Below are 21,120 nucleotides of genomic sequence, written 5' to 3'. Positions count from 1 at the left end.
CCTTGGGCCTCGAGTGTATAAGGGAGGGGGGGGGGGTCGTAATAATGAGATTTAGCACGTTGATTTTTTTCGGGAGTAATTATGAAAATCGTTTTTAGCTTGATAGGGGGGACCCCCAAACATTATTTTACCCCGGGGAGGGGAGGCCCTAATGTTATCAAGAAGATACTGCCACCAACACCAGCGTAACCCTATGGCAAAGGAAAATCTTGATGGTTCAGTGAAATGATACTTTTCTGTGTAAATGATTCCGAGATATTTCCTTGAAACGGGACGTCTGGCAACCTTATGAAACTGAATAAGAAAAGGGTTTGGCCGGTAGTGTTGAGTGTATAACGGGTTTGATACTCCCAATACTAAAAGTCTAAGGGCGTGTTGCATGCGGGCCGAGATCAATCGTCGTAAATACCAGATACGGGTTCTTTTGCAACACACATAAAGTCAAATCACCAAGATGGCTGTAAAAGGGTCGATATGCGTCTTTTTTTTTATTTGCAATGGCTAGAAGTCAGGCTGGCTATATTTCGTCGAAAATAGAGAAAGCCCTGACACTAAATACGGGACACTTGCTAATTGTTGCTAATTATTGCAGAAACAACTAAAAAATCGTCATTGTGCCGAGGACTATTACAACTAACAGTAAATTAAAATGTACTTCACAGGAAAAAAAATGTCGAAAACTTGACAAGTGTGTGTGTGGGATGCATATTTATACTCATAGTCATAATTATCATAACATATTTGATAAGTTTACGTAGATTATTTTTCACCCATCATTTCAAAAGTTCATTGGCAAATCAGGACATTGTAAAAAATCGAGACAGCGGCAGTTGTTGGAATTGAAGGCTCGTGTAATCATTCAACAAGAAGTGACTCTGCCTTAAATTACGAATAAGTCCCGTAAAATACGGGCGTCTATTCATGACATCACATGTAAAACGCGCAGATGATACGCACTTATCTAAACTAAACCACTTCTCGCTACGTGACTTAGGATTGGAATCACTTTCTAAGGAGATAAAGTCATGGAAGTGCTGATAACGAAAATATCTTCGGGAACAAAAGCCTTCGGATTATATTAATAACTTGCTATCGGTACGTATTGCCCAAATTTTATATCAATATCCAATAAATTCCTCCTCCCGTTTCTAAAACTAGAGGAATAATAATAATAATAATAATAATAATAACTAGCATATATATATATATATTTTAGGGCTGGACAAATCACAAAAAAAACAACAAAAACTAGGCGCAAAAAATTTTACCCGAAAAAAATCAAACTAAAATAAAGCTTCTTTTGACTTTTTTAGGGCCTAGTGACCCTCTTTCATGTTAGAAGATATACTGCTATAAATTCCAAATATTTTGTGCTTTTCTCAGCCTGCAATTTAGTAACTAACCACGCAAAGAAAAGTTTTAGGTGCCAATACAAATTTTTCAGTCGCCATGGCGACTTGGATTTGCCCCAGCCCTGATATATATATATATACAGTCGAATCCCGTTTTAACGAATACCGTTATAGCGAAAATCTCGTTTTAACGAGCACTTCTCTGATCCCCCCCCCCAAATAAGTTTACATAGGAACAATGCTAAGTAACTTGGAATTCCTTTATAAAGAAATTCCGTTTTAACGAAGTGATTCCTCCGGTCTCTTGGCGTTCGTTATAACGGGATTCGACTGTATATGCGTACGCCATCATCTATACTTCTCATTTAAAGAATTTCATCTTAAAAGAAAAAATAATGAAACCATATTTTCCTGGATAATTGAGCACGCTGATTATCTTTAGATAATGGGAGCACACGCTGAGGGTTAACAACGGAATTTGTGTCTCTTGTTTGGCTGATGAAATTATACTGAATTTTTTTTTTATATATATTCCCATTAGTTAAATCGGTTGCACCATTGAGATTTCTTCTCTTGATACCGGAATAGATTAGGTAACAAAGTTGTGAAATATCCGATCCTGATTGATCGAATGATGACTGCAAGAAAAGAACGATTTTCCAAGTTAAAGCACATAGAACAAATGAAAGACTCACCTAGTGAGAGAGATAGAGAGAGAAAGAGAAGATGACTGGTCACAGTTGGTGGGATAATTTCTGCAAAATGGCTATCTTCACAGAGAGAGAGAGAGAAAGAGAGGAATGTTCACGTGCAAGTGCAACTCATAACGAATGTCCAGTCATTCTAGGTGCGATGAGTGGAATGAGGCGGAATATAGATCCATTTGGCGCACTGCTCCAGAAATATATCACGACCCACCATAAATTTCTGTACGAGAATTCACGTCCACGTCCTCCTACCACCTGCAAGAGAAAATGTGAGTTATCATCGACCGATCATGTGATTCGACAACTAAAATTGCAATAAGATATGATCATTATGGATGACCTCGCGCATACTCACGGCTGAACCGAATCGGAACAAAAGTTATGAGAGAAGAATCTCAACAATAATTATTATTATGTATCACTGTATTATCTTCTCCGGAACGCGTCACGGGGTCTCTTTGCAAAGAGTTCGCCGATAACAGCGTGCCGAATGCACGATAACGCGCTCGAGGATAAGCTTCAGTCCGTTTGTGTGTGAGTGAGTGTGTGTGTGTGTGTATATTTAGCAGTGTTTCTAAGGGTCCCAAGTGTCGCCCTCTAAAAGCTGTTGCTGGTCCCGAAATAAACCGCGCTGACACGGTGTTGTGACCAACGGGCAGTCGGCCAGCACGGATATGATTAGTTCTGACGTTTATTCGTGATTCTAGACCCTTTTCAATGCCCGAATCTGAATCCATTCATGCCACCTACCCTAAGTAACTCACACGAACCTTTCATTTTTTCGATGCGGTGGTCAGTCCGTCACGTGTCCGTGAGGTCGCCCGCGTCTTCATTTTTAGCACCTACGATAACGCTGCTTTCTTTTTCTTTCTTATGGATTAACGAGAAATTTGTGGTCATATTATTTTTGGGGCAGTGCCTTTTCTTTCCCCTTCTCGTCCGTGCATTGAACTGTGCCGTCTCCTCGCGTTCGAAGTGACAAGAAGAGGTCTCGTTCCGGAAACTTCTGGACGTAAAAGAAGACCGAGGGCACAGAGAAAGGAAAAACACAGGAAACACCGAGTTTAGTAAGCGTTTTGACATCCGCAATCGCGACTCCCAAGTGCTTCAGAAAACGAGAGGCAGGCAGCCTTGCTCGCGTCATCGTCGCGTCGACGTCAGTGAAGACCGAATTAGAGGCCACGTCGGGACTTATGCATGATGAAAATCTATTTCACTGCTCTGATTATCGTGCTATCGTCTGGGAATCTGAGCTCCGTTTGTGTATCCAAAAGCCGCAGGTTTCTTTCTCTGGCTCCCAAAATCCCAACACGCACTTTCCCCAAAACTTCCAAAATCCACGCGCACTTCCCCAAGCTTCCAAAATATGAACGAGCTTTCCACCGAGTATACTAAATCTGTACGCGTGCTTAACCTAAAGTTAAAAAATCCTCACGCTCGTGCTTCACGTGAGGTTACAAAATCTTCACGTGTGCTGCATCTGAAATGACAAAATCTGCACGCGTGCTTGTGCTTAACAGGATCGTAACTAGGTCTGGACAAACCAGGGCACTACCCCGGGGACCCCGAGCTGAATGGGCCCCCCCCCCCTAGAAAAATATGCACTTATTTTGCATAATAATACCTCTTTCAAGGGGCCTCCAAGAAAAAGTCTGCCCCCGGGGACCCGAGAAGACACGCTACGGCCGTGGGGCTTAACCTGAAGTTAAAAAATCTTCATGCACGTTTCTCAAGCTTCCAAAATCTCTCGAACCTTTCCCCTTGAGTATCTGAAATCTGCAGGCGTATTCTCCTTGAGCTTCCAAAATCTACATGCATCAGCTCCCGAGCTTTCGAATCTGCACGAAATTTTCCTCAAGAGTATAACTAAATATGCATTCGCGCTTCCCCGAAACTTACAACATCTCCACGAATTCTCCTCGAGCTTCCAAAATCTACAGGAACCTTCCGACACTTCTAAAATCTACACGAGCTTTCCGTTGGATATGCCGAATCTTCGGGCGTCTTTCTCGAGCTTCCAAATCTGCACTAACATTTCCCTGCTTTTTATCTGCACTAACATTTTCCTGCTAAATCTGCGCGAGTTGCCCCCCCCCCCCGAGTGTGCTAAATCTACACGAGTGCTGACTCTGAACTTCTCCATGCACCTTCCTCCAGATTCCAAAAATGTACAGGAACCTGCCCTAACTTTCAGAAATCTGCTCGAGATTTCCTTTGAGTATCCGAAAGCTGTAAGTGCCTTCCTCGAGCTTCTGGAATCTATATGAACAGGCCCCCGAACTCCCAAATCTAAGTGCACCAATATTGAACTTTTTCCTGAGTAAAAAGAATTTGCAGGAGCTTCTTCTCCTGTGTATAAATCTGCATTCTAAATCTGTACGTGTGTTTCCCCTTACCTAGAGCAACTTTCTCTGTGCAAAAATCTGCATGAGCTTCTTCCTTGGTAGGTCCGTAACTAGGCTGGGACAACCGGGATTTGGAGCCCCAAACAGAAGGGGGGGGGGGGCACAGAAAATGTGCACTTTATTTTTTTCATTATAATGACCCATTCAATTTCTCTGAGAAAAAGTCTGGCCCGGGTCCCCGGAGAAGGCACGCTACTGTCCTACCCCTGGGTATACTTAATCTGCAGGTGTGCTTCCCCGGGCCTTCCAGAACCAGCACACACCTTCCTCGAGCTTACAAAATCTGCATACGTCTTCCCGCGAGCTTCTAGAATCTAGAAGATTCCACGTGAAAGGTGATGAACAGTACCGTCTAAACGCATGGAGTGCAATCGAGCCTGGCCCAGGGACATCAAGTGCATAGGCGAGGCCTCATCAGATCTGGTACTATTTTTTTCGACCGTTAGTAAACAAACTAGCAGGATGGTAATTTCCAGTCAGATAGGGAAGCCCATAGTGGTGTTGAGACGGCCCTGGCAAGGAAAGGTGCGCCTAGAATCTACAAGATACTAGAATTGCCTCGACTTGGTTCTCCAGGATTTGTACGCACTTTTCCTAAGCTTCAAGAATCCCTACGTACCTCCCGTCCTTCCTCCTCGATTTTCTAGAACCTGTACGTACCTTTCCTGAGCTTTAAAAACCTGCTACCACTTTCCCTGTGTCTCAAGAATTTGCACGTACCTCTCTTCAGACACGGCTTTTGTCTTCGGTCTATTTACCAGCGCTGACTTGATTTTCACGGCTATCAAGTCTGAACGATGGTTAAGCTAATCCAGTAAAACTACAGAGTGTATTATGGAGCGCTTGAATGTCGGACGGTACACAAACCTAGAATTTCACAATGGATTGACTCTGTTGGTCAAGAAGAGAACGACAATCTCGGTTTCTTTTTTGTTTGGTAAACACAAACTCTCCGAGTACATAATGATATCGATATCGAGCTGCACCCGAGAGTAAAGCGAGATCCTTATCGCTGAGGTCCATCGGCAAACTGACCTTTCGCCGTCATTGGTTACAACAGCAGCAGCGAGACATCAAAAGGGTCCAGGGGTCAGTCCAAATCCGCATCGCACTCGACTCTCGAGAAAAATAATAATAACGCGTTCACTCCCATCGGCTGTTGTTTCGCAACAACAACGAACGCCCAAATAAATGAAAACAAGACCTACTGGATTTGTGGTCAGCTGACCACAAATCCAACGAAATACTCGTAAATATCATTCTTAATACATAATATATATAGTCAGTAGAGTCGGATGATAATGGTAATGGTATGGAAAGCGAAAATATAGTATGAGGCAAACAGGTCCCGATCCGGTGTCCCTGACCCCGATATGAACCACACTGGCCGGTCTCGCGGCGTCGTGACGTCAGTGGCCAACATTGCAAAATAAATAAGGGGCTTTCATAAGTTGTGGCTTCAAAATTTAACCTCTGAGGCTTAAAATGGCCTATTTAGTCACTAAGCTGATGCTCACAGCAACATGTCATGAAGTATCACGATGTTTTGGAAAGAGAATAACTTAATACGGTGTTTCCAGTAGTGTGTGCGATATGATCCCCTGAAGGATTGAAACTGACCCGGGGTAAAAAGGGGGTTGTGGGTAGAAGCTATGTCTGTAACATATAATTTTATGAGTGGGCAGAAGATGGCGGATGATGTAAAAAAAACAGTTCTGGAATGTCATCGCCCCCCAACTTAAGTAAGCCCATTGGACCCTGTGTTGAATAAGTAGGTTCTATCGCCCCCTTGGACCATTCCATCGCCCATCGGGGGCGATATTGCCCACTTTGGGAAACACTGCTCTATAGCATAGTTTCCCAAGCTTTTTTGTCCCCAAACAAATAAGTTTGGGAGAAATGCTGCGTAATCAGCGCCGCTTCTCAAAATGTGCGTCGCGGCTCCTGGGGCGTCACAAACTTCTGTCAAGGGTGTCACGTTGATCTGTCATTGCTGAAATATGCCTATCCAGTGAAGTGGTTCTTTTCTAGACTATTTTGGGAAATCGCGGATAAACGATGACTAAGGCAGGGGAGCCCTGAGTGGCAAAAACTTGGGGAACCATTGGCACAGTATGGAGATTACCCGACTACCAAAATTGTCATTTAATTACCGATAATCTTAGAATACGCCTTGTATATCACATTTAAAAAAAATTAAAATAAAATCCTGACATAGTCCTGTCTATTTAGTTGGGGGGGGGGGGGACAGGGGTTTAAATTGTTGCCAGGCGATAGAGTCTGAGATTAAAAGCTTTGGTTCCAACACGAATTTTTGTTCACGAGCCGCCAATGCTTTCTAGCGACCCCCATTGAACTTGCAAAAGTTTTCTCTCAATAGCCTATCTGCAACCTTCCAAAGTTCGCATCCGCCTTCTTTGAGCTTCTAAGGTCTGTATGCATTTCTTTCGAGTTTCCGAAGTCTGTAAAAACTTTTCTGAGCTTCACAAAGCTGCACACGTTTCCCTCAGAATTTCTAGGATGTGTAGCACCACGGCTTATGTGACTCCGAACTCTGAACACAACTTTCTTAAATTTTCCAAAACCTCCACGCATATTCCCCGTATTTCGGAAATCGACACGCGCCTCTCATTGAGCTTTCAGAACCTACACATGTCTCCCACGAGATTAACGAATATGTCATGCCTGCTTTCGAGGTTTGAAAATTCTTCACGCACTAGTGTATATTTTAAAAGCTCGGCGAATGTTCGTGCAAATGTCTAAAAGTCTGCACGCACATTCACCGAGCTTCTAAAATACGCACCCGCCTTCCTTGAGGATCGCAAATCTGCATGCACCTTCTCTAAATTTCCAATATACGCACTCACATTCATCAGCATGCACAATCCCTAAACTTCCCAAAAATCTGCGCAAGCACATTCCCAAATCCTCCTATAAACTAATAGCATCTAAGAGGAGGTAGCAGTAGGCTTCGCACACGCTATGGTAAAGCAATGTGTGTGCGGAGTAGGACGTCACGAACGTATGCTTCAGGCTTGTAGTATCTAGGAGGCTTTGATTTTCCCCGAATTTCTAAAATATGCACTCGCCTTCCTTGAGGTTCCGAAATCTGCATGCACAATCCCTAAACTTCCAAAATCTGCGCACACAATTCTCTGAGCTCCCAGGATACCTTCCTTGATGGTCCAAATCTTCATGCCTATTCCCCGAGATTCCAAAATACGCACTCGCCTTTCCTAGAGCAAAGATTTCCAACATTTTTGCTCGTGAACATAAGTTAGAGCATACCCATGCTCTATAGCATGGTCTCCCAAACTTTTTGTTCCATCGCCCCCTTCTTCAGAAATTTTTTCCTCTCATCGCCCCCCAACTTAAGTAAGCCCATAGGACCCTATGTCGAATAAGTAGGTTCCATCGCCCCCTTGGACCATTCCATCGCCCACCGGGGGCGATATTGCCCACTTTGGGAAACACTGTTCTATAGCATAGTTTCCCAAGCTTTTTTGTCCCATCGCCCCCTTCTTCAGAAATTTTTTTCTCCCATTGCGCCCCAACGTGATCTAACCCATAGGATCCTATGTTATACCCGTATTTTCTACCGCCCCCCCCCCCGGAACATTCCATCACCCATAAGCGGAGATTGACTTGGAAGTCTGGGGGGGGGGCACGATGACGATGATGTCAATTCATCTGTACATATATACATTAGATCAGTCCACTCCACGTTTGACGCCCCCCCCCCCGTATCTCCGCCCAAGCCATCACCCCCAGGGGGCTTTAACGCCCACGTTGGGAATGACTGCTCTATAGTCTGATTTTTATGAACTCGCCTTCCTTAGAGCTTCCGAAATCTGAACATCCGTACTTTTTATTTTTCGAGCTTCCAAAGTCAGCATCCGCCTGTAGAGGATCTGTACACAACTTTTCCCCCAGACCTTCCGAAATCTGCACCCGGTGCCTCCCGATTCTTCACATTATCTTAAATTAATTAAATACAGGACACATAAAATTCACTCGTTTTGGCGTGTGACGCAATAATGAAGTGTTTATCGCGGGGGAAGATCGTGCGAATGGGATTTGTCCGATGTCCATTCGATTCACATATAACCTTGACCATTGGACGACAATAGACAAATAAAGAAATGGCATCATTTTTTTTTCCATTTCAAAAAAAAGGAAGAACAAAATAAAAATGTGTCGTGACCACCACCATCATCATCATCATCGTGGAATTTCAGCACCAAATAAGAACTAGTCCATGGTCAGGAAAAAAACAATAAACCATAATTCGGACGTTCCATTATTACTGTATTATTTTTGGTGTCATCGCGTTTCTGACTATTTTGGCTGAGGACATTTGTTGCAATGACAACAATGATGAAACTTCGAAAAAAAATTCATCACGAAATATGTTACGTTTAAAGAGTAGATTTTCTCCGTTTTGAAACCCCCCCCCCCCCTCTAACAATCAAGTACACAGCGAAAGTATGCTCATAAGTAAACATAATATTGTGGAACTTTTTACTATAATCCGCTATTATAAAAGCTATTGTTGAAAATATGAGGCTAGCATATATTTCATGAAGCTCTTATATATATTGTTAATATATGCCTAGATTTGTTTGTTTGTTTTTTGTGAAAAGCACTATAGGAAATTCGAAAATTTTTTCTAAGTTGTTGTTGAAAATGAAGACCATTGTGACAAACAAAATTTGTAGCGTTATATCAAATTATTGTTAAAAACTTGGAGCATTTTCTGAAAAAGTAATTGCTGAAAATTTGAAATTTTTTATCAAGTAATTGCGGAAAATGGAAATGTGTCCGTGTCAAACGTTGTTACAACAAAACATCGTTGAGTTGAAAAAGTGGAAATATTTTCGTCAAAACAATTGTTGAAAACTGTTAGCATTTTTATCACGACATTTAAAAGGAAAGGTGATGAAGTATGGAAAGGGTGTTCAATTTTTTTTTCAAACCATTGTCAAAATTTTTCATAACTTTTATGAAACCACTATTGAACATTAACATTACGGCAAAACAATGGTAAATAACACCACTATGGCAAACTAATGTTGAATATTCATGGCAAACTAATGTTGAATATTCATGGCAAACTAATGTTGAATATTCATGGCAAACTAATGTTGAATATTCATGGCAAACTAATGTTGAATATTCATGGCAAACTAATGTTGAATATTCATGGCAAACCCTTGCTGAAAATTTTCAGCATTTTGGCAAACCATTATTGAATATCAACAACATTATGGCAATTTTAAAATCAGTTGCGATATGCCAAACAATTATTGAAAATTGTGAGCATTTTTCACATCTAAAATTATTGAAAATTTGAGGCATTTTTCAAATTCAACAATTATGAAAAATTCGAAACAAACACACACACACGTCTCAAATTTAACAATTGTTAAAAAATTGTAACATTTTTGTCATAGCAATATTATTTAGAACTGGCATCATTTTTATAAAAAAAGAGAAAAATTATTGAATATTCGGAGTATTTTTATAAATCGCTTGCTGAAGTCAGCACACACACACAACTTTCTGCTGGAAACCATACGCATAGGCGGCGGAATCTAGAAGCTGAGGCTGTGTTTGAGGCCCCCCTCCCAATAAAGTTTGTGAGGGGACTGAGACCTCCCCCCTTCCCAAACGGCGCTTCTGACCATTTCATCAAACAATTGTTGAAAGTGTTAAAAAGTAGGAATATTTTTATATCACAAAAATTGTCAAAAAGTAAGATTTCTGTTGCAGCAATTGTTGAAAAACTGCGACATTTTTGTTAAAAATTACTAGTGTTTATGTCAAGTTCTTTTTGAAAATTATTAGCATTTTTGCCATATTATTGGTGAATAGTTGAAGAAATTCGCCAAACAATCTTTCATTATTCGCGCCAACAAATGCCCTAAAATCTTCAATGTCATAAATCTTGGGGCAGCTCTAATTTTTTGCTCTTTTTCGGTGCAAAATCTCTTGCGTCACCCCTAAAAACGTCCCTGGTAGAAGTTTGCTTTAGCCAAGAGGGACTCTGAATCTGATTTTTCATTCTCCCGGAAGCCGCACACCATTGGTTAACTAACAAAATGAAAAAAAAAACAAAACTGTCCCGTTTTAAGGTCCAGAATTATTTCACTGTTCTCAGTTGCGCACGCCAGCTAGAGTCGAACCTTGTTAACGCCACAATACCTACCGCAAGGTTCTCGAAGCAGAAATTAGGACAGCGTGAGGGGGTTTCTGGTATTTCAGACCCCGGAGTGAGAACAAACATTTTTTGTTTTCCTTTATTTGACGGCTCCAGAAAAATTACTGGGTGGGGCTGACAGGGCTCCAGCCCGGGACGATTCTCATCATTTTTTTTTCACACTATAAATTTACTTAGCCCCGTGAAAAATCTGACCCGGGGCCCCGCCAAAAATCCCAGCCCAGTGGGACCTGTTGCATGGCAGAACTAAAATGCACTCTTGTCCCATTTGATAGAGTCTATTCTTATTTCTAGTATTACGGCCCTAGGCCCCTGTCAGTTCCCTGCAAGTTTTCTCAATATTTCCGTTCTCAATGTATGGTTCAAAAAAGAGTAACAGCGCGCGGTGTCTCGCGTGAAAATGTATGCATCCTAAACAAAAGCTTAGGACGCCATCCCTTACAGCCTGCCACCCGGGTGCACCTCACCCTCGCTTATGCCACCCACTGCACTGATGCAACACAACAATCATCCTACGTCATTTCCAGCAATATTTGTAAACAATAACCTCCATCACGTGATTCGCTTTCAGTATCATCCCATCGATCCAATATATTATTGTGATAATTGTCAGTATTTACATTAACTGATTTTTCTCTCGGGGAGGGGAAAGAGGCTACTGCGTCTTTTTTATTCGGCTCGACCTTGATTGACCTCAGCCTGACGGCGTTGACCACCCGCTCTGTTCCAACAACAACAAAAAACCAAGAAAAAACCTTATCAACATTTGACATATTAGTGTTCCGTTGTTTTATAAAGAATATAAAACAGCAAATATAATACGTTATTGCATATATAAAAAAAAATGGCGAGATAAATGCTTTTTTTCCCATTTTTCTCTTTCATTTGATGCGAAACTGGTTTTTAGTAGAATGTATCTGATTCGTATAACTAAAACTTTCGAGATGAAACTGGTTTTAACCAGGAAGAACTGGACGAGACATTTTAGCAACAAACGCGGTCATTTTCTCTATGAAAATTTTTTGTTTTCTTATTCCTTATACAGAGTTAGATTAAAAAACCCTTTGGATATTATTATAGTCGATTGAAACTACCATATTTTCGATATCTTATCAGGCTGAGAGTATTTCAGAATTAAAAACCCCCGATGAAATATGAATCAACAGAGCCTCACCAAAAATTTGACGCTGAATAGGGTGACCATACGTACCGTGTATCCCGTATTTTGATGTAATTTCGGCCATCTGACCTTTTATTTTCGCTTCTCCACGTATTTTCAACGAAACCAACTCTTTTGACTTTTTTATTCTCCATTGTTTAGGAATGATAATATAATAAAAATGATAATTAAAAGTTAGAATTAACGATTAAAAGTTATCTTCTCAACTCACTAATTTACTTACATTACGATAAATACGACAAAAATAAGAATACGGAAGAGTAGATGACTTTGCTGTATTAGTGCTCAAGAAATTGTCAACGAATAAGGCAAATACCAGGAAATACTAAAAAATTCCTAATGCATTTCGACTCACTCTAGGTGTCGTCTTCAGAGGATAAGAGTATCACGCTGACTGAGTTTCCCACTTGGATTGAGAGGACCAAATCTTCAATCTTTTTTTAGTATTTCCTGGTATTTGCCTCATTTGTTGATGATTTTTTGAATGAAAATAAGAATATTCACATCTCCACACATTCGCCATGTCTTTTTTTTTAACGTTTTATTTCGTAGAATCCAATTTAATTCGCTGCAGTTTGCAGTAGTGCTTCATTTCCCGCCATTGGTGGTTTTTCTGTTATTTTAGCGGTAGTTGGCAACTCTGCTTACTTTTAGCATCGTTTTTGGCGATAATTGGCAATGCTTCGTATTTTCCCGTATTTAAAAGCAAAATATCCCGTGTTTTTCTCGAGTAAATATGGTCAGTAAATATGGTTCATTAGGACTTACAAATTTAAATAATTCATAAAATAACCAAAATTGTCTGGTTATACAAGCATAGGCGGAAATAAACTTGGAAGTCTGGGGGGGGGGGGGTCACACGGTCATTATTGCTAGGGGAAGGGCACAATGATGATGCTGATGATATCAGTTCATCTATACATATATGCATTAGATCAGTCGACTTCACCTTTGATTCTGGAGGGCAATGCCCCCCCCCCCGTATCTCCACTCATGTATAGAAGTCTGTATGTTGTGTGAAAATACGAGCTTTAAAATGTAAAAATCGATGTTTAGGAGGATGACCATATTTTAGACAGAGAAATACGGGAAATAGGGATCATGAATTCGGGACAATGGCTATTCCGGAAGTTTCCTTATCAATGATATTTCTGAAAATTTTCTTTAAAGAAAAATTTTTGCCCCTTTATAACACACAAGTGTAGTTTTTTTTTTTTGGGATAATTATGTGCTTAATTATTTCCTCGCAAAGGAAAAAACGACTGATAATTCGACCGATTAGTCGATTTGATCCCCTACAAAAATAATTCATTGCTTTTCCCGTATCGTGTTCAAACACAGCTGTTGTTAGAGTGAATAAATATTATAACCACATTCGAATGATGCTAGAAAAATGTAATAAAAATGCCGAGCACAAGAAAAATGGGGTTGATTTTGTGTCTGTGTGTGTGTGTGTGTGTGTCAGATTCTTCTAATTCAATCGCATGTTAAATTCAAGAGTTTCTCGAAATTGGAGTCACATCAATATATCACGTTGACCCCTTAAGTAGGATGACCATATGACCCATATTTTCCGGGACATTCACGTATTTTGACGTAATTTTCTGGCCATCCCGATTTTTTGATGGAAAATTATTTCCCAATTTTTTTTTCAACGAAGCCCACTTGAATTTTTATTCCTTGTTGAAACCAAGGACTAAAATTATTTTTCCCCAACTTAATAAAATTATATTATGATTATCTACATAATTGATTTTCTGTGTGTTGTCTATACAACTCTACAATTTTAGATCCATCGCCTGCCAAATTTTGCATATACACCAAACGGGACCGACTTGAACGATAGGCTACATTACATGTTCGTCAGAGCTGGGTGAATGCACGAAATGGGCGAAAAACCGTCTGGCGACAATGGTTCCTGGGCCCCAACAGTTACTTTCGGAATGTTTTCTTTGGTTACCGTAGTTCCCTAACAATGCGTTTCAGATATGCCCTTACAATGGCTTGTCACTTCTTTAATTTGAAGAAAACCCTGGCAGCGCCGGGTATTATAGCTTTGCTAATATTATAATCGCCGGGTATTATTGTTGCTATAAATATGAATATTCATCAGGCCGGAACTAGACCTGGGCAAACGGGGGGGGGGAACAGTCGGCCCGAGGCGACAAAATTTAGGAGGTGTTAAATTTTAGGTGGGAACGAAAACCCACAGTTATAAAATCATCGAATTTTACTGTGGAGGGGGGTGGCATAATTGTGGTTGCCCCCCCCCCTCCGGCCCCTCACAAAATTCCTAGTTGCGGCCCTGTATTCATCATCTTACATGGTTTTTCAGGATGAACTTGCTTCATTCTCGTGCGTGTCAATTTAGCACCATTGGCAATTTTTTGCATTGGCTTTAGCAATAATTGGACTCACTTTCGATTTCGCTTTTGGTAACAAATGGCGTGATTTATCCCTATTTTTCCCGGGGAGAAATAAGGAACAAAAAAATATCTTTTGAAACCCTGACATCTGGATCCATACAGCACGTTTTCTATTGATATCCATATCAAAAACGCGTTGTTGGTGCTTTACGGATCACGAATGTTCATTACAACGGATATTGCAGCGAATAGCCAATGATTACGATCGGTTCCAATAGTGTAAGATAATTAACAACAGTTGATTAATGACTGTCTAGATAACCTTGATTAACGTGAACCGTTCAGACATGCAAATGTGTCACAAGATTGAAGCTGGATGTAACAGTTGTAACTACGAAAAAATGATTAATTTTGAATTGATTGGAGCGAATTTGCTCCATTCTAATTGTTCAACTTGTATTGCATTCAATCGTAATAGATAGGAATCTGATTGGTAGATTAAAGAGGAAAAAGAAAACTTGAATAAATTTCCAAAATTAAAAGGCAATTTCTTGTCAAGGTTGATTGATGCAAGGACTCGCTGAATATCTATCCATTTCTGAGTTTTCCGGTTGAATCGTCCGGTGTCTCTTGAATATTCTGGGACCGATAGTTCCGTTTTCTGTCTTCAACTGGTCTCAAAGACTGTCTCATATGTTTTATTATCTAGAACAGTGTTTCCTCGGAAGTGGGCAATATGGAATGGTCCAAAGGAGGTGGTAGAAGCTATGGGTTAAGGTTAGGATCCTATGGGTTGGCTTGAGCTGGGTAGAGGGGGAGGTGATGAGAACAGAAAATTTTGAGGAGGGGGGGGGGAAGGTGATGGAATATAAAAAGCCATGGTCGATATATATAGAATGTCACACACACACATACATACACACGTCCCCATAGGGATAAATGCTGGTCACCGAGAGGGTCTGAGCCATGGTGGAAGAGCGATGGAACGACCGGAGCACTAAGTACCACTACTACTAAACCACACATGCATCTCGTCCATATTCCTCTGCGGAACCTATAACAAATTGGTACATTCGGGAATGTGCGTGTACGTGTAGTGAAACCTGACGTAAAGTTTGTTTTTGTGTAATGATTATTATGTGTAGTGCTGCCATCTGCCACCAGTTTTTCTAATTATGAGTGAAGTGTAATGATTGAATAATTTATCGTTGTAGGCCTGTTGCTCTCTGTGGCGAGACAAGATCACTAAGTACCGAAAGACCACCAGCGGGCAAGAAGACAAAAAGTTGAGGTTGCATGGGCAGGTGCATACGCACGTCGCTAGCAGGCCTCGAAGGGCGCCCACGGAAAACTATAGACACATATATATAAGAGATATATAGACATATATACATACATATAAACACTGATATATATAATGTCACTTGTCTTGTATATATAATATATACAAGACAAGTGACATTGTCTATTGACAGCAACGGGAATCAAGGAACTTCATTATCTATCAGAAGCTGCGCACAAAGACACCGTGAGACAACCCCAAAATATATCATCTCATGCAAGAGGATCATAGTCTGAGTCTGATGAAGGGTTTGTTATCAGCTTATGAGGGAACTGAAACATTCGTACTGGGTTTGAACTCCGCCAACACCACAGTTGTGGTCGGCTAAAGTTGGGTTTCTTTGGTTCCCAACCTCGAGGCGCGAATGCAAGCAGGCCGATCTCCCCGTTAAAAAGTCTCGCCGCAGAGAGCAACAGGCCCACAACCGTAAAATCTTCAATCATTACACTTCACTCATAGTTCGGCATCATAGGTGGCAGATGCATATTTTGTCGCATTTATTTAGGATGATAGTTTCTCGATGAAATATTTTCAGCCTAGCAACCAAGCGCGGATCCAGAGGGAGGTGATCGCCCTTCCCAAGAGCAGAATAATATGGTGGAAAATTTGTCTGCTTCATAAAATATCATCCGATGCACCTACACACAAAGGCCGAGTACACACTGGACCGATATCTTGATTCACAGATGAAGATACCTGCCTTCTCTCCATTCATAGCTGAAGATGTACTAAGATCTAATGTAAGATCTACTTCGGTTTTATTCGCAGCTAAAGATATCCGCCTCTGCTCATTCGCAGCTGAAGATGCCTTCCTCCGCTGCATTCTTAGTTGAGGATGTCTGCCTTCGCCCAGGCAAGGATCCAAGGGGGGCGATAGGAACGACCGCCACTCTCAACAGCCAAATAAAACAATGGGAAAACTTGTCTGTCCCGTAAAATACGGGATGACGAACGAATTTAACACAATCCGCCCCTCCCGTCACATCGCCCTGTATCATCCACGCCTACTAGGAATAATTATTATTCATCAAGTTATATGGATTCACCATCAGCAGACAAAGTCTAGTCTTCCTTAATTAGCTTCAAGTAGTCTCGGTCTAATTAACACTAGTAGAACACGAAAAAAAGGAAAGAAAAACGAAAGAAAGAAAGAGAAAATGGACAAGGAAGGTAACCAACACTACTTGGTACTACATAAGGACTACTTCAACCATTTCGTTCGTAATAAAAACCCGACAGAGATGACCTGTTTCAGTCATTTTTTCTCTTCATAAACGACCATTTTAGCGAATTCGAGATTTAGGAGGTGTTCACTGGATTAACCGAATATAAAATAGTGGGAAAAATGAGAAAGAAAAACTATATTTTTGACAGACATTTGTACGCGTGCATGGTTCGATGACCGTGCATACAAAAACAAAATCCATACTAACCAAAGAAAAACAAACCCGAACTCTATAGAAAGTGGTCACGCGAGAGAAGTATTTGTTAGCGAGAAGGTTCTTAACCGGATTATATTTTAAAAAAAAATGCCTCGCTTTACTAACCCAGAAATCGCCCTCAATAATGGGAATATTATTCTCATTATTATTATTATTATGATCGTCATGATACCCACCAGCGCAGTAAAAAAACCTACTTTCACTTGCGATAAATCTTTTTTCTCAAATTTAAAAGAAAAAATGTGAAAAGATCGTTTGTTTAGAAATTGTGTTGAAAAATTTTCAGATTATAGTACTATATATTTGTGTGAATGAAGTTTTTCAAGGTAAATGAAATATTGGCAACAAAATTTTGTTCGGAGAATGTTTCGGTTGCCAAAATTCTTTGCAGGAATGATTGTTGTCGACATTTTTTTTTTGTAAAAAGCGTTTAGATAATATTATCAACATTAGTATTATTAATATATTATCTTTTAATTATAATATCGTTGAATGAATTGTTATATATTTCAATAGTATTGTGACCAAAACAATATTGTCGATATTCTTCAATGCTGCGTCCAATATTTTTTTTGGGAAAAAGTCCGTTTTCATTAATTTTTTTTTCTGAGAAATGAATTTTCACTAATTCTAACAAATTGACTTTCACTAATTCTAAGAAATTGACTTTCACTAATTCTAACAAATCGACTTTCACTAATTCTAACAAATCGACTTTCACTAATTCTAAGAAATTGACTTTCATTAATTCTAAGAAATTGACTTTCACTAATTCTAAGAAATTGACTTTCATGAATTCTAAGAAATTGACTTTCATTAATTCTAAGAAATTGACTTTCACTAATTCTAAGAAATTGACTTTCATTAATTCTAAGAAATTGACTTTCACTAATTCTAAGAAATTGACTTTCATTAATTCTAAGAAATTGACTTTCACTAATTCTAAGAAATTGACTTTCACTAATTCTAAGAAATTGACTCATTAATTCTAAGAAATTGACTTTCACTAATTCTAAGAAATTGACTTTCACTAATTCTAAGAAATTGACTTTCACTAATTCTAAGAAATTGACTTTCATTAATTCTAACAAATTGACTTTCACTAATTCTAACAAATTGACTTTCACTAATTCTAACAAATTGACTTTCAACAAAGAAATCAACTTTCACTAATTCTAAAAAAATCAATTTTCACTAATGCTGAGAAATCAACTTTTACTAATTCTAATAAATTAGTCTTTACTATTTCTAATAAATTAGTCTTTACTATTTCTAATAAATTAGCTTTCAGTAATTCTAAAAAATATCAACTTTCAATAATTCTAAGAAATTAAGTTTCACCAATTATTCTCTATTTTTCAATAACTTTCAAATTGTTTCTTTCATCAAGGTGTTTCTCAGCATTTCTGTTACAATTTATGCCCCCATTCACTGTTGTTAATTTGACTATTACTTAGATCGATGTGCTGTGTTGCCAAGAATGACAGATTAATTATTCCTATTGACTAGAAACAAGCCAAACTATTATTCTACTATAAAAAAAAAAAACCCCATCCATTGTGATAGTATAGTAACACAAAAAGAAGACGAAGGAAGGGAAACACATAAACATGTTCCCTTCGTGGCAACAATTTGCTTTCACTGTTTGCCAATGTCTGATTCAGCCATTGATAGATACCAGCTGTGCGTCTCTGCACGTGCTTGCAATACCGAAAGGAGGGGGAAATGGCGCAATGTGTATTACCAGCAAAAGAATAAATAAATAAACGTGCGTCTACCTCCAAGTTTCATAATCACTGAATCTAATTCCCGTGGAGTAACTGAAAGAATACGTTGTGGTTTTTTTAGACATCACGAAATGGCAAAGACTATTTGAAACACGCACACTACGTAGTTTCGTTTTCTTACGCAGTCAAACTTGGTTGCAGCGACGTCTCGTCTATAACGTCAATGGTTTGTGTTCCTGGCTGATTTCCATGGAGATTAATGCCGATAAAACTCTCTTATAACGTCGTTGAAAATGCGATGACCTCGGATAATACGATATTGACACATTTTTCGTCGCTCTTGCTTCCGTTTTTATGGTGTTTCCTTGAGAAAAAGTCTTAGAATTTGAAGAAGAGACGGATTTTTTTACGGGAGGGCAAAATTTGTACACCCTACACACCGGCGCGGCGGTAAAAAACGATGGGTCCACCTCTGTCTAGAGAACAAAAGACGAAGTCAGTGAATGACCAAAAGAGTGACCAAAAGAATTTAAAAGCATGTGAATGACCAAAAGAGTGACCTAAAAAATTTAGAAGCATGTGAATGACCAAAAGAGCGACCTAAGAATTTAAAAGCGTATGAGTGACCAAAAGAGCGAAGAATCAGGTTGGTGAGTGACCTAGAGAGTTTATGAGCATAGGCATGACCAAAAGACTGACCTAGAGAGCATGGGTCCAAGTCAGTGAGTGACCAAAAAGTGACTTAGAGAGTGTGGGGAGCATAGGCCCTCCCATCGAACCGTTGAGGACGAATCACCGGAAGTATGCATAGTGATCGGGGGAAATGCTAACCTCTACCCGCCAACCTATGCCATTAATATAATTTTTAAAATTTTTCCGCCTATACATGGGAGTAACCAAAATAGTGACCAAGAAAGTGTGCGAACATGTGAGTGACCAAGAAAGTGTGCGAGCACGTGAATGGCCAGAATAGTGACCAAGAAAGTGTGCGAGCATGTGAGTAACCAGAATAGTGACCAAGAAAGTGTGCGAGCATGTGAGTGACCAAGAAAGTTTGCGAGCATGTGAGTGACCAGAATAGTGACTCAGAGACAGACGCGCATTTACAGGAGATGGGGGGGCTAAGCTTTATTTGCGGGAACTTCACGAGCTTTGCCGGGGCAAATTTGAGTGGCCAAGCAATCAGACTACAACGGGAGAAGGAGTGACCAAGAAAGTGTGCGAGCATGTGAGTGACCAGAATAGTGACTCAGAGACAGACGCGCATTTACAGGAGATGGGGGGGGGGCTAAGCTTTATTTGCGGGAACTTCCCGAGCTTCGCCGGGGCAAATTTGAGTGGCCAAGCAAATCAGACTACAACGGGAGAAGGAGTGACCAAGAAAGTGTGTGAGCATGTGAGTGACCAGAATAGTGACTCAGAGACAGACGCGCATTTACAGGAGATGGGGGGGGCTAAGCTTTATTTGCGGGAACTTCCCGAGCTTCGCCGGGGCAAATTTGAGTGGCCAAGCAAATCAGACTACAACGGGAGAAGGAGTGACCAAGAAAGTGTGCGGGCAGGCTATTTCTACAGCGGCAAACACTCACTCGGGCAACGAAACCGTAATCCCGCCTCTGAAATCACGCTGACGGGAAAACGAAATCATAGTAATTCACAAAAAACAAAGAAATTCAAAGTTTGATACAAAAGAGAAAGTTTGAAATATGGCGGACATTTCTAACCTTAATCCGCCCGTGAAGGATTACGAAACACCCGAAGGCTATAACAAATGACGAGTCACTGAACATCAATATTTGTGAAAATACGATACGATTATAATTCATTCTACGGATAGTGAATAGTAGAATCCGTCTGAAGGACGCCATTCACGTCACAATACATCGAAGTGGATTTTGTTTGCGAGACGTGGATTTATTACTCCAAAAGGATCCAGCCTTAACACACAATTGAAAATAGTTAACCTAGGCTAAAATCGCTTTCCTATATATATAGGCAGCAGGTTCTCATTTTTACGTTGTTGTTTTTTTCACTTGAACGACATCAATTCAGGGTCACTGGGTTGCTTAGGCCGACAGAAATCTCGGGCCGTGCCCGTCTCTTCTACAGCTTAATGAGCATGCACACGCGGAAGGTCACGTTATAGTTTTACATCAGCGTTTCTAAACTCTTTTTCTGAATTCAAAGACTATAATAAATGAAATTCTGAAATGATTGAGACTAAAATTTATGAATTTATGTGAATAAAAACAAAAAAAACTGATGTGTAAATGTGGCACATAATTAAGTTTTATCGTCCTGTCTCTCTGTAGATCGATGGTCCATCTTCGCGGATCGATCCACACCCGATCCGCGAACCATAAAGGATTGCGGAGCCGT

The 21,120-nt window shown here is 40.1% G+C and overlaps 1 protein-coding gene across 5 annotated transcripts in view; it reads right to left on the bottom strand.

Annotated features, from left to right (window-relative positions):
* Positions 1-21,120, bottom strand: part of LOC149069941 (uncharacterized) — a 35,186-nt gene that overhangs the window by 6,324 nt on the left and 7,742 nt on the right. The window contains exons 1-2 of one of the 5 annotated variants that reach the window (XM_089249511.1): positions 5,185-5,365; positions 2,048-2,314 (exon numbers count right to left, since the gene is read on the bottom strand). The exons of 1 other annotated variant lie outside the window; for it this stretch is intronic. The gene's annotated coding sequence lies outside the window, so the exon portion shown is untranslated. Of the gene's footprint in view, positions 1-2,047; positions 2,315-2,414; positions 2,596-5,124; positions 5,366-21,120 lie in introns of those variants that run through there. 3 more of the 5 variants (XM_089249513.1, XM_089249512.1, XM_089249509.1) reach the window with 3 other exon arrangements.

This window comes from Pholcus phalangioides, unplaced genomic scaffold (assembly GCF_987345545.1).
Source record: "Pholcus phalangioides strain wild (caught in Gottingen) unplaced genomic scaffold, Ppha-v1.0 ptg000022l_1, whole genome shotgun sequence".
NCBI classification, from domain to species: Eukaryota; Metazoa; Arthropoda; class Arachnida; order Araneae; family Pholcidae; genus Pholcus; species Pholcus phalangioides.
The sequence above is the reverse complement of the archived record's forward strand: the minus strand, read 5'-3'. Positions and strand labels throughout refer to the sequence as shown.